Consider the following 13,245-nt stretch of genomic DNA (forward strand, 5'->3'; position numbering starts at 1 on the left):
ATTTTTTTAACGTACTGACTTGTCTACTCATACCACATACACAGTTGTGATATCTGACAAAATAGCAGCTATCTAAATACAGTTTTACTGATATCTGAAAATTATATCACTTACCATGAAATTTGATTTCTCTCCGCTGCGTTGCTGATATGCGATCCACAGTGGATATTTGTATATCCCCGTTGTCAAGCCAGTCCATAGCAACAATAGAAATGTAACTTTGCGCCATCTGGTGGTTATTTTGGGTAAAACAGGCCAGGGGCGTATTACCCCACAGGGGCGTATTACCCCACTCTACTCTACCAAATTTTCCGATCTTATGACGTGCTTTGAATCAGCATTATGATATTTACAATGCACCATAGAGGTGTAAGAGGAGTCTCCAGTGTCAGCATATGTAAATCAGTAACTTTAAAAGTTAAAAGGTGAGTTTTATCCCTTCTGTAATACAGTACATGATTACAGGAACTTCCATGTTTCACAAACATTCTATAACATTAACTGTAACTCCACATGGGAAAAAAAAACATATTGCAAACATACATTCACTGGCCACTTTAACAGGAGCTTGCTCTTGATTCTATGATTCTTGTTCTTGGCTGCAGAAGTGACACACAATGTGGTCTTCTGCTGTTGCATGCTGAGATGCTTTTCTGCTCACCACGGTTGTAAAGAGTGATTATATAAGTTACTATATCCTTCCTGGCAAAAAATCTTGACCCAGTCTAGCCATTTTCCTTTGACCTCTCTTATCAACAAGGCATTTTCACCCATAGAACTGTCTCTCACTCAATGTTTTTTTTTTCTTGCAACATTCTGTGTAAACTCTAGAGACTGTTGTGTGTGAAAACCCTAGGAGATCAGTAGTTTCTGAAATACTCAAACCAGTCCATCTGGCACCAACACCCATGCCACAGTGAAAGTCACACTTTGAGATCACAGTTTTTCCCATTCTGATGTTTGAAGTGAACACTGAAGCTCTTGATTTGTATCTGTATGATTTTATGCATCGTGTTGCTGTTAAGGGATTGGCTGATTAGATAATTGCATAAAACAGCAGGTGGATGGGTGTACCTTATAAAGTAGCCAGTGAGTGTATTTCTACTCCAGCAATAATGGTACTTTGCTTATTTGCTAACATTTTGCTAGCTAGTCATTTGTAATAAGCATGCTACTCCAGCAAATATGGGGTGGTTGTATAAAAGTATGTTAATATTAGCTAGCTGAAAACATAAGGAGAAATTGTTACAAAAACTAAATCACACAAACTTGAGTCTCTGCTGATTTTTAGTGGCAGTACAAGTCGTACAAATATTATAGTACCTTATACCACAGTGCTGTTGAACTCTCAAATCTGTTTGATTAGAAGGTATTTTTATTTATTATTATTATTATTATTATTATTATTATTTTTTTAAACAGCAGCTCTGACAGCAGTTACGGTTTATATTAACTCACTTGTTATACACTAATATCTTTTTGTGGCAGTCGGTCTGTGAATGGAGGGTGGAGTCAAGGAAGGTAAACGGTAGTATCACTGCACCTGATATGAATTAACCGTTTGTGTGTCTCCCCCAGTGACTGCGCCCTATAAAAGGAGAGAGAGAGAGAGAGCAGAAATGTGTGTGTGTGTGTGTGTGGGAGGGAAGGTGAATGAAGCTGAAAAGCTATAGTAGAGTGGGGGAAAAAGCCCCCCTTAAGGAAAATTCAGTTTTTCTCCAAGTTGAAATGAACCATGTGTTTAGTTTTAATCATAGTTTTGACAACAGTGACATGAACAATAATGCCACCTAAAGTTTGCCTAAAGTTAATACTTTTTTTTTTTAACAAAAACAAACATTGTGCCAAGGGGGCCTTTTACCCCCCAAGTGGGGTAAAAGGCCCCCTGAGGTGGGGCAATAGGCCCCCTCACTCAAAAAAAGCTGTTTGGATAGCAAAAGTGTTTACTTAAGCCTATAATGTGAAAGAAACAAGAAAATATCCCTGAATTAATGAATAGATGCATTATTTTATTATATTTCACATTTTAATTTAAATTTTTTTTATTTCAATTATTTTTAATATTAAGTTCAAATTACTTGCTTTACTCAACCAGGTAAGCAAGATGTTATTAAAAACTATGTATCTGCTATTCAGAAATGTATGAAATACAGTAATTATGATAAAAGGAAATGATGCCCCCTGGGGGCCATTTACCCCACCATTAAGGGAGCGTTTTACCCCACAGACTACACTTTTACAAAAAAGGGTCTTACTTTCAAACTGTGATTCAACTTTTTATACCTAATGTATTTTTTTAACGTACTGACTTGTCTACTCATACCACATACACAGCTGTGATATCTGATGAAATAGCAGCTATCTAAATACAGTTTTACTGATATCTGAAAATTATATCACTTACCATGAAATTTGATTTCTCTCCACTGCGTTGCTGATATGCAATCCACAGTGGATATTTGTATATCCCCGTTGTCAAGCCAGTCCATAGCAACAATAGAAATGTAACTTTGCGCCATCTGGTGGTTATTTTGGGTAAAACAGGCCAGGGGCGTATTACCCCATGGGGGCTTTTTCCCCCACTCTACATATATCTTTAAAAATAAAAAGTTCGTGAGAACTCAGTTCTGGCCTGCCGTGCTTCTGTGCTCCACCCACCTGCTCTGATTCTACACTTTTCTATAGTAACAACTTAAACAGGGACTTTTAAAGAGGACACTCCACATACAATGGTGCTTGAAAGTTTGTGAGCCCTTTAGAATTTTCTATATTTCTGCATAAATATGACCTAAAACAGCATCAGATTTTCACACAAGTCCTAAAAGTAGATAAAGAGAGCCCAGTTAAACAAATAAGACAAAAATATTAGATTTGATCATTTATTTATTGAGGAAAATGATCCAGTATTACATATCTGTGAGTGGTAAAAGTATGTGAACCTTTGCTTTCAGTATCTGGTGTGACCCCCTTGTGCAGCAATAACTGCAACTAAACATTTCCGGTAACTGTTGATCAGTCCTGCACACTGGCTTGGAGGAATTTTAGCCCATTGCTCTGTATAGAACAGCTTCAACTCTGAGATGTTGGTGGGTTTCCTCACATGAATTGTTCACTTCAGGTCCTTCCACAACATTTCAATTGGATTAATGTCAGGACTTTGACTTGGCCATTCCAAAACATTAACTTTATTCTTCTTTAACCATTCTTTGGTAGAACGACTTGTGTGCTTAGGGTCATTGTCTTGCTGCATGACCCACCTTCTCATGAGATTCAGTTGATGCACAGATGTCCTGACATTTTCCTTTAGAATTTGCTGGTATAATTCAGAATTTATTGTTCCATCAATGATGGCAAGCTGTCCTGGCCCAGATGCAGCAAAACAGGCCCAAACCATGATGCTACCACCACCATGTTTCACAGATAGGATAAAGTTCTTATGCTGGAATGCAGTGTTTTCCTTTCTCCAAACATGACGCTTCTCATTTAAACCAACAAGTTCTATTTTGGTCTCATCTGTCCACAAAGCATTTCCAATAGCCTTCTGGCTTGTCCACGTGATCTTTAGCAAACTGCAGATGAGCAGCAATGTTCTTTTTGGAGAGCAGTGGCTTTCTCCTTGCAACCCTGCCATGCACACCATTGTTGTTCAGTGTTCTCCTGATGGTGGACTCATGAACATTAACATTAGCCAATGTGAAAGAGGCCTTCAGTTGCTTAGAAGTTACCCTGGGGTCCTTTGTGACCTCGCCGACTATTACACACCTTGCTCTTGGAGTGATTTTTGTTGGTCGACCACTCCTGGGGAGGATAACAATGGTCTTGAATTTCCTCCATTTGTACACAGTCTGTCTGACTGTGGATTGGTGGAGTCCAAACTCTTTAGAGATGGTTTTGTAACCTTTTCCAGCCTGATGAGCATCAGCAACGCTTTTTCTGAGGTCCTCAGAAATCTCCTTTGTTCGTGCCATGATTCACTTCCACAAACATGTGTTATGAAGATCAGACTTTGATAGATCCCCGTTCTTTAAATAAAACAGGGTGCCCACTCACACCTGATTGTCATCCCATGGATTGAAAACACTTGACTCTATTTTCACCTTCACATTAACTGCTAATCCTAGAGGTTTACATACTTTTGCCACTCACACCTGGAAAATGATATCTATGTAATATTGGATCATTTTCCTCAGTAAATAAATGGCCAAGTCTAATATTTTTGTCTAATTTGTTTAACTGGGTTCTTTTTATCTACTTTTAGGACTTGTGTGAAAATCTGATGATGTTTTAGGTCATATTTATGCAAAAATATAGAAAATTCTCAAGGGTTCACAAATGTTCAAGCACTACTGTATTAGATTAGATTAGATTAAATAGAACTTTATTGATCCCTTTGGGCAGGTTCCCTCAGGGAAATTAAAAATTAAATATTATGCAATATTTATCATTTAGAGAAGGAGTCTCCAGTGTTGGTGCTTTTGAAACCATAATTAAAGTTGGAATCTTCAAGTCAGAGAACACTGTGCTTTCAGGTTTCTCAGTATCATTCCAGGCTGCATTTTTTTCTTTCTTTTACTCACTTCATAAGAGAGAGAAGACAGGCTGGAGAGAGAATTACTGCTAAAGCTTCTATAATGGTAAGATGTTCCATGATATTAAACGTAACTATAAATGGATAAAAAATGTGTATTAATAAATTCAAATAGTATTTGTTCCTGAATACCACTAATAAAACAGTGTAACAGTAACTCTAAATCATATTGTTGATTTTTTTTACTGTAACAACAATGTTTTATTCATTACGCAAAATGCATTGATAAACACCTTTCTATCTCACTTTGTTACTCTTAAATCTAAATACTCAGATGAAACAAATTATCTGTAATATGATGGAACATTATAGAAAAATTATTTTAGCATTAATTCACTTCTACTTTAAAATATAAACTGGGTCATTTTGATCCTACCAGAACATGACAGGGTGAAGAGCAGGTGGTGATTTGTCTGGCCTGCACTTCAGAGATAGTCCTTGCAGATTTGAAACCTTTAAGTGAGCTATCAGCATGATGCCTAACTACATGAGATGCCTTCTGTTCGATAGACAGCTCTGCCTGCAGAGCAGCTCTGAGACCCATGATGGCAAGATGATTATTTAATTATTCCTGATATTTGTTCCAGGTGAGTGTTGCATCATGGGTGTTGAACAGAAAATCTGGTTAGTCTGGTCACTCAGCAGTGAGATTAGGAAGATGCCAGAGGTCTGTCAAACAACTGAATGCATTCAGCAGAGCCGCCACTGAACTTCAAATAATTATATCTCAGATCTCCTCTTCATTTTTCCTGTCTTGTCAGGAAGCAAGTGATTATGCTGCAGTTGTATTTGATATTCTCTATTTTGTGTATGAAGGCATGTCTAATAATGCAGTGGCATGATTGAGAATGAAATGCTTCTCACCTCTGATGGGTTTTATTTTGTGATGCTACAACTTCACATTTCATTTAATTCATATCAATTAAAGGGTGGAAAAAATGCATGATCTTAGAGTGTATCGGGATCGGGACCCTATCAGATGCACTAAAAGAGTCACAGGAGAAGGTGGTTAGATATGAACAAAGGCCACTTTGATTAATATGGCATGAAAATGGCTTTATTCATTCATTCTTTCATTCAGGCATCCATTCTTTTTTTCCATTCAGTCATCTTCAGTGTTAGTTTTACTGTTGTCAAAACAGAGATACTATAAAACAGAAATTAAAAAAAAAAATGTCTAAGAAGGTAGAATTGGTCATAGTTTTGTGGGAGCAAGCAGGATTGGTCAAACTTTCTGCAGGATTGGTCAAGAGTGTCTTTGGGATTGACACAATTGATCCTAATTCCTTCAGGAGTGTACAGGATTGGTCAAGAGTGCCTGTAGAGTGAGTGGAAATAGTCAAAATTCCTTGGGGAGCACATGGGATTGGTCAAAAGTGTCTGTGGAATGGGTGGGATTGGTCTGAATGACTTTGGGAGCATGTTGAATTAGTGTACAGTGTCTGGGATTGGTCAGAATTACTTTGGGAGCAGATGCGATTGGTGAAGAGAGTCTGTAGAATGGGTGAGATTGGTCAGAATTCTTTCAAAAGCACATGGGATTGGTCAAAAGTGTCTGGGTGGGATTGGTCAGAATAAAATAGAATGCCTTTATTGTCACTGCACAAATGTACAACGAAATTTAGTTCATCATAGGAGAGCAATGACTTTGGGAGCAGGCTGAATTGGTGAACAGAGTCTATGGAGTGGACAGGATTAGTCAGAATAACTTTGGGAGCAGATGCGATTGGTGAAGAGGGTCTGTAGAATGGGTGGGAATGGCCAGACTTCTTTTAGGAGCATATTGGTTTGGTCAAGAGTATCTCATATTTGCCAACCCCCAGAGAGTTAAAAGTGGTAGAACAGGTTGCGCAGTGCAGTTGTGTCCTTCTAGGGGGCTCTGGACATTTTTGAAGGAAAAAAAAAAAACCAGTGTAGAAGGGTGCATTCTCCTGCATTCTGAGTACTGTATTTGAATAAAATTGATTGAGAAATTGGACCAACATACTTCACAAAATGCATGCTCCTTACCTTGCCTCTATGCTTTGATGCATGGATGATCTGATGACCAAGTCACCTTGAACTTGTTGTCATAGCAAATCTTTTTTAATTTTTCCTTTGGCGTTTTCATTGTTCATGCTCACCAGAGTGTGTTTGGTTTTTACACATACTTGCGTGATTTGTTGTAATATGTGACTTCATTGCTGATTGGCAAGAACCATAATGAGAATCAATGGAATGGTGTGATTTAGTGATACAATTTAGATTCAACATCATTATCGCGCCATTCCATTGGCTCTTGGCTTCACTTAATATCACTATTTGACACTATAGACCTGTATCCCCTCTGCCGAAAACAGTTGAAGCGAGTTCAGAAGAGCAAATCCAACAGTGTTCACTGATTATTTTGTAATGCAGTAGTTTTTAGAACTAAAAGTGGTAGGCAGTTTTCACCTGTCAAAAGCAGTAGATTACTGCATGATTTGGTAGAGTTGACAAGTATGGTGTCTGTGGATATGGTGGGATTGGTCAGAATTCTTTCAGGAGCAGGTGGAAGTGTTTGAGTTTGTCCGTGGAGTGGGCCAGTATCAGTACTTTGTAAAAGTGAAAGGTAAAGCTGTAATTTGAAGTTTTCTCCTTTCAATAACATGACAAGCTGTGTTTTTGTTTTTGTCTTAACTTCGAAAGAGAAAACGTGAGTGACTTTTGAGCTGATTAACTGTTACCTGGTAAAGGGACTAACTTGTTTTAACATTTAATGGAACTATAAATGGATTAATAATATGATCACTACCGTATGTGGCACACTATGTAGCATAGCAAGACATGGCATGCTTAAATTATAGTACCCCATTAAAATACAGTTATTTCCTATAATGATTTCCTTCTCTTGGTACACCATCAGACTGGTAGAGAATTCCACCCCTAATTACCACACACATCACACAGGATCTCACTCTCAGAAGCTGGCAGTTAACCAGGAACCGCTGCCAGTTTTTGTTCCTGCATCAACAGAGATGTTCAAACAGCCATGACAACAACAATAAACAGCAACAACAAGCAGTACCACTAGAAGTCTACACTGATTAAAATGTGTATTTCATGTGCACTTACTCTGCTCTCTGTTGGTAAAAATAACCCTAGCTGGAAGCAACGCAATTTACTGATTGAGACTTTGAGGAGGTTAAAAGGACAGTGGTAACTTCCCTGGTCGTTTAAAATAGGTTGTTCTTTCCCCTCTAGCTCTCCAAACATTATCTAAACATAAACACTGCATTTGCTTTCTCACCCATACTGATAGATCATCTGTAAGGTGCAGGGCTTCTGACAGCGAAACAAGAAGGCTAGATTAAAGCAGACCTACAAGATGCCTGTTGGACTGTTTAAACACATTTTGGTAGGCATGACCATCCCTCTTACACCAGTGCTGCAAATTCCTTCTGACTGAATCTTAATTAACCAATCAGTCTTTCCTCGCATTTGAATATGCATGCTCTGAGCACTGAGGACGTTCACGAAGAAGACTTCGGCCGTGACAGTTCTGCACACTGAAGCAGATTCACAAAGGGAAGATCAGAACACTGGTGGAATGACAAGTCAGCCTCCATTTCTTGGCCATATTGAGAACAAAGTGCTGAACAAATGCTAACAGATACAATGACAAATCACTTTGTGATGAACACCATGCACTTTTCTACAGCTCTTTTCTTCAGAAAGTTACACTTTAAAGAATGATTCATATGTTTGAATGGACACCTGATGCGTTTTCTTCTTTGATGTGATTCTTTCATCAAGTGATTACACTGGGATCATACTTGGCCACAGTGAGAAAGTGAATCAACTCTGAATCAATTCATCTGCAAGAAGTGACTCAAACATAGGCCTACCATGTGTTTTGGGTAGTGGCATTTTTCACAGATGTGAGCTGCTGAAATGACCCTTGAGATACAACCTTAACCAAAGGACAGAGCTGTAGCACAACAGAAACACCATGTATTCTAGGGATCTGGACCAGCAAATAAACACTGGATGCAATGAACCAAAAGTATCAGTTGCTAGTTAATCATAGGACACCCAAGGACACATATTGACACTTAGGGGCAATTATCATAGCCAATCAACCTGCTAGCATGTTTATGGGAGGTGGGAGGAAACCGGAAAACCCAGAGGAATCCTATATGGACACTGGGAGAACATGTGAAACTCCAAATCAGGGGTCACCAAACTACGGCCCGCGGGCCAGATCCGGCCCGCCACCCCCCTTTGACCGGCCCCCCAGCCCCTCTGCCCCCATCACTTGAACCGGCCCTATGAGGCAATCCCCAAAAGTGGTCATGTCCTATTTTTTTAAATTGCTTTTTGGCAAATAATAACATGTCTGCATCTTGTATTTTGTTGATTTTATCAATTAAAATTGATATTTAGTTATAAAATGAACTATTCATATTTTCCGAATTTTCGTCATATGCTCGCGATCAAGCAGTGACAGGCAGCACATGCGCAGAGAACTGTCAGTGTTCAGGACAGCAAAATGGCTAGCGGTAAGCGAAAAGCTGACAGAGAGTGCAGAGTTTTTAAAGAACAGTGGACCACCGATTATTTTTTCGTTCAGTGCAAGGACCGTGCAGTTTATCTTGTCTCGTCTCGTCTTCTTCCGCTTATCCAGGACCGGGTCGCGGAGGCAGCAGTCTAAGCATGGAAGCCCAAACTTCCCTTTCCCCAGACACCTCGGCCAGCTCCTCGGGAAGAACACCGAGGCGTTCCCAGGCCAGCCGAGAGACATAGTCCCTCCAGCGTGTCCTGGGTCTTCCCCGGGGCCTCCTCCCGGGGGGACATGCCTGGAACACCTCCCCAGGGAGGCGTCCAGGAGGCATCCGAAAAAGATGCCCGAGCCACCTCAGCTGGTTCCTCTCGATGTGGAGGAGCAGCGGCTCTACTCCGAGCTCCTCCCGAGTGACTGTGCTTCTCACCCTATCTCTAAGGGAGCGCCCAGCCACCCTGCGAAGGAAACTCATTTCAGCCGCTTGTATCCGCGATCTTGTTCTTTCTGTCATTACCCAAAGCTCATGACCATAGGTGAGAGTCGGAACGTAGATCGACCGGTAAATTGAGAGCTTCGCCTTTTGGCTCAGCTCCTTCTTCACCACGACGGACCGGTAAAGCGACCGCATCACTGCGGAGGCTGCACCGATCCGCCTGTCGATCTCACGCTCCATCCTTCCCTCACTCGTGAACAAGATCCCGAGATACTTAAACTCCTCCACTTGAGGCAGGACTTCTCCACCAACCTGGAGAGGGCAAGCCACCCTTTTCCGGTCGAGAACCATGGCCTCGGACTTGGAGGTGCTGTTTCTCATCCCAGCCGCTTCACACTCGACTGCAAACCGCCCCAGTGCATGCTGAAGGACCTGGTTTGAAGAAGCCAACAGGACAACATCATCCGCAAAAAGCAGAGATGAAATCCTGTGGTTCCCAAACAGGATTCCTTCCGGCCCCTGGCTGCGCCTAGAAATTCTGTCCATAAAAATTATGAACAGAACCGGTGACAAAGGGCAGCCCTGACGGAGTCCAACATGCACTGGGAACAGGTCTGACTTACTGCCGGCAATGCGAACCAGACTCCTGCTCCGTTCGTACAGGGACCGGACAGCCCTTAGCAAAGAGCCCCGAACCCCATACTCCCGAAGCACCCCCCACAGAATACCACGGGGGACACGGTCGAATGCCTTCTCCAGATCCACAAAGCACATGTGGACTGGTTGGGCAAACTCCCATGAACCCTCGAGCACCCTATGAAGGGTATAGAGCTGGTCCAGTGTTCCGCGACCAGGACGAAAACCGCATTGTTCCTCCTGGATCCGAGGTTCGACTATCGGTCGAATTCTCCTCTCCAGTACCCTGGAGTAAACTTTCCCTGGGAGGCTGAGAAGTGTGATTCCCCTATAATTGGAGCACACTCTCCGGTCCCCTTTCTTAAAAAGAGGGACCACCACCCCAGTCTGCCACTCCAGAGGCACTGTCCCCGACCGCCACGCGATGTTGCAGAGGCGTGTCAACCAAGACAGCCCCACAACATCCAGAGACTTGAGATACTCAGGGCGGATCTCATCCACCCCCGGTGCCTTGCCACCGAGGAGCTTGCAAACCACCTCAGTGACTTCGGCTTGGGTAATGGACGAGTCCACCTCTGAGTCATCAGCCTCAGTCTCCTCAGTGGAAGACATGACGGTGGGATTGAGGAGATCCTCAAAGTATTCCTTCCACCGCCCGACAATGTCCCCAGTCGAGGTCAACAGCTCCCCACCCGCACTGTAAACAGTGTTGGCAGAGTACTGCTTCCCCCTCCTGAGGCGCCGGACGGTTTGCCAGAATTTCTTCGAGGCCGACCGATAGTCCTTCTCCATGGCCTCCCCGAACTCCTCCCAGTTCCGAGTTTTTGCCTCCGCAACTGCCCGAGCTGCAGCACGCCTGGCCTGCCGATACCCGTCGGCTGCCTCAGGAGTCCCGGAGGTCAACATGGCCCGATAGGACTCCTTCTTCAGCTTGACGGCATCCCTTACTTCCGGTGTCCACCACCGGGTTCGGGGATTGCCGCCACGACAGGCACCGGAGACCTTGCGGCCACAGCTCCGAACAGCTGCGTCCACAATGGAGGTAGAGAACATGGTCCACTCAGACTCAATGTCCCCCGCCTCCCTCGGAAGCTGGGAAAAGCTCTCCCGGAGGTGGGAGTTAAAGACCTCCCCAACAGAGTGCTCGGCCAGACGTTCCCAGCAGACCCTCACCATACGTTTGGGCCTGCCAGGTCTGTCCAGCTTCCTCCTCCGCCAGCGGATCCAACTCACCACCAGGTGGTGATCAGTTGACAACTCAGCCCCTCTCTTCACCCGAGTGTCCAAGACATAGGGTCGGAGATCAGATGACACGACTACAAAGTCGATCATCGACCTCCGACCTAAGGTGTCCTGGTGCCACGTGCACTTATGGACACCCCTATGCTCGAACATGGTGTTCGTTATGGACAAACTGTGACTAGCACAGAAGTCCAATAACAAAACACCACTCGGGTTCAGATCGGGGAGGCCGTTCCTCCCAACCACGCCCCTCCAGGTGTCACTGTCATCGCCCACGTGAGCATTGAAGTCCCCCAGTAGCACAATGGAGTCCCCAGTCTGAGCACCCCTCAGTACCTCTCCCAGGGACTCCAAGAAGGCCGGATACTCTATACTGCTATTTGGCCCGTAGGCACAAACAACAGCAAGAGCCCTCTCCCCAATCCGAAGGCGCAGAGAGGCGACCCTCTCGTTCACTGGGGTAAACTCCAACACATGGCGGCTGAGCTGGGGAGCTATAAGGAAGCCCACACCAGCCCGCCGCCGCTCACCATGGGCGACTCCAGAGAAGTGGAAAGTCCAGCCCCTCTCGAGGAGCTGGGTTCCAGAGCCCAAGCTGTGCGTGGAGGTGAGCCCGACTATCTCTAGCCGGTACCTCTCAACCTCCCGCACAAGCTCAGGCTCCTTCCCCCCCAGCGAAGTGACATTCCATGTCCCAACAGCCAGCCGCTGTGTCCGGGGGTCAGGTCGTCGAGGCCCCTGCCTTCGACTGCCACCCAATCCACACTGCACCAAACCCCTACTGCTACCTCTGTGGGTGGTGAACCCACAGGAGGTCGGGCCCACGTCGCCTCTTCGGGCTGAGCCCGGCCGGGCCCCATGGGCAAAGGCCCGACCACCAAGCGCTCGCATACGAGCCCCAACCCCGGGCCTGGCTCCAGGGTGGGGCCCCGGCTGCGTCCTACCGGGCGACGTCACGGTCCTGGATTTTTTCTCCATAGGGGTTTTTTGGTGAACTGCTCTTGGTCTGGCCTGTCACCTAGGACCTGTCTGCCTTGGGAAACCCTAACAGGGGCATAATGCCCCCGACAACATAGCTCCTAGGATCATTCAAGCACACAAACCCCTCCACCACAATAAGGTGGCAGTTCTAGGAGTTTATCTTGTATGTAAAGAAAGTGTGCCGGTTTTCAAAGAATATAATCTGCGTCGTCACTATGAAACCCGCCACAAAGAGTATGCTAGTTTGCAAGGGCAAACAAGAGAAGACAGGATTCGGAGGATGAAATGCGGACTGGCTGCACAACAGAATGTATTCCTTCACCAAACCCAGATCAACCAGGCTGCTGTCTGAGCTAGCTATAAGGTAGCTCACCTACTAGCTACCCATGGAAAGCCGTTTACTGATGGGGACTTTGTTAAAGTATGCATGCTTGCTGTGGCCGAGGAGGTGTGTCCCGACAAGAAGGATGCGCTCAATGCGGTGAGTCTCTCCGCACCTACTATGACCAGGCGAACCGAAGATTTGGGGGACAACGTGTATGACCAGCTGAATGAGAAAGCGTCAGAATTCGAGTTTTTTGCTTTGGCCATGGATGAGAGCAATGACGTGCAGGACACAGCACAACTGCTGTGATCTATTAATCTATTGCTCATATTATTATAATTTCACTGTTTTTTAAAATGTATTTATTTTATAGGCCTATTTATTTGACCTTTATTAAGTGCTGCATACAATTATTATTTATATTATTAATAAGATCAACAGGCCTACCTACAATTTATAATTTTCCACTCACCTTTGCCAGTGTCAATCACCTCAAATAGGCAGATGTTTCTTACCTT

Source organism: Neoarius graeffei, chromosome 11, assembly GCF_027579695.1.
Source record: "Neoarius graeffei isolate fNeoGra1 chromosome 11, fNeoGra1.pri, whole genome shotgun sequence".
Lineage (NCBI taxonomy): Eukaryota > Metazoa > Chordata > Actinopteri > Siluriformes > Ariidae > Neoarius > Neoarius graeffei.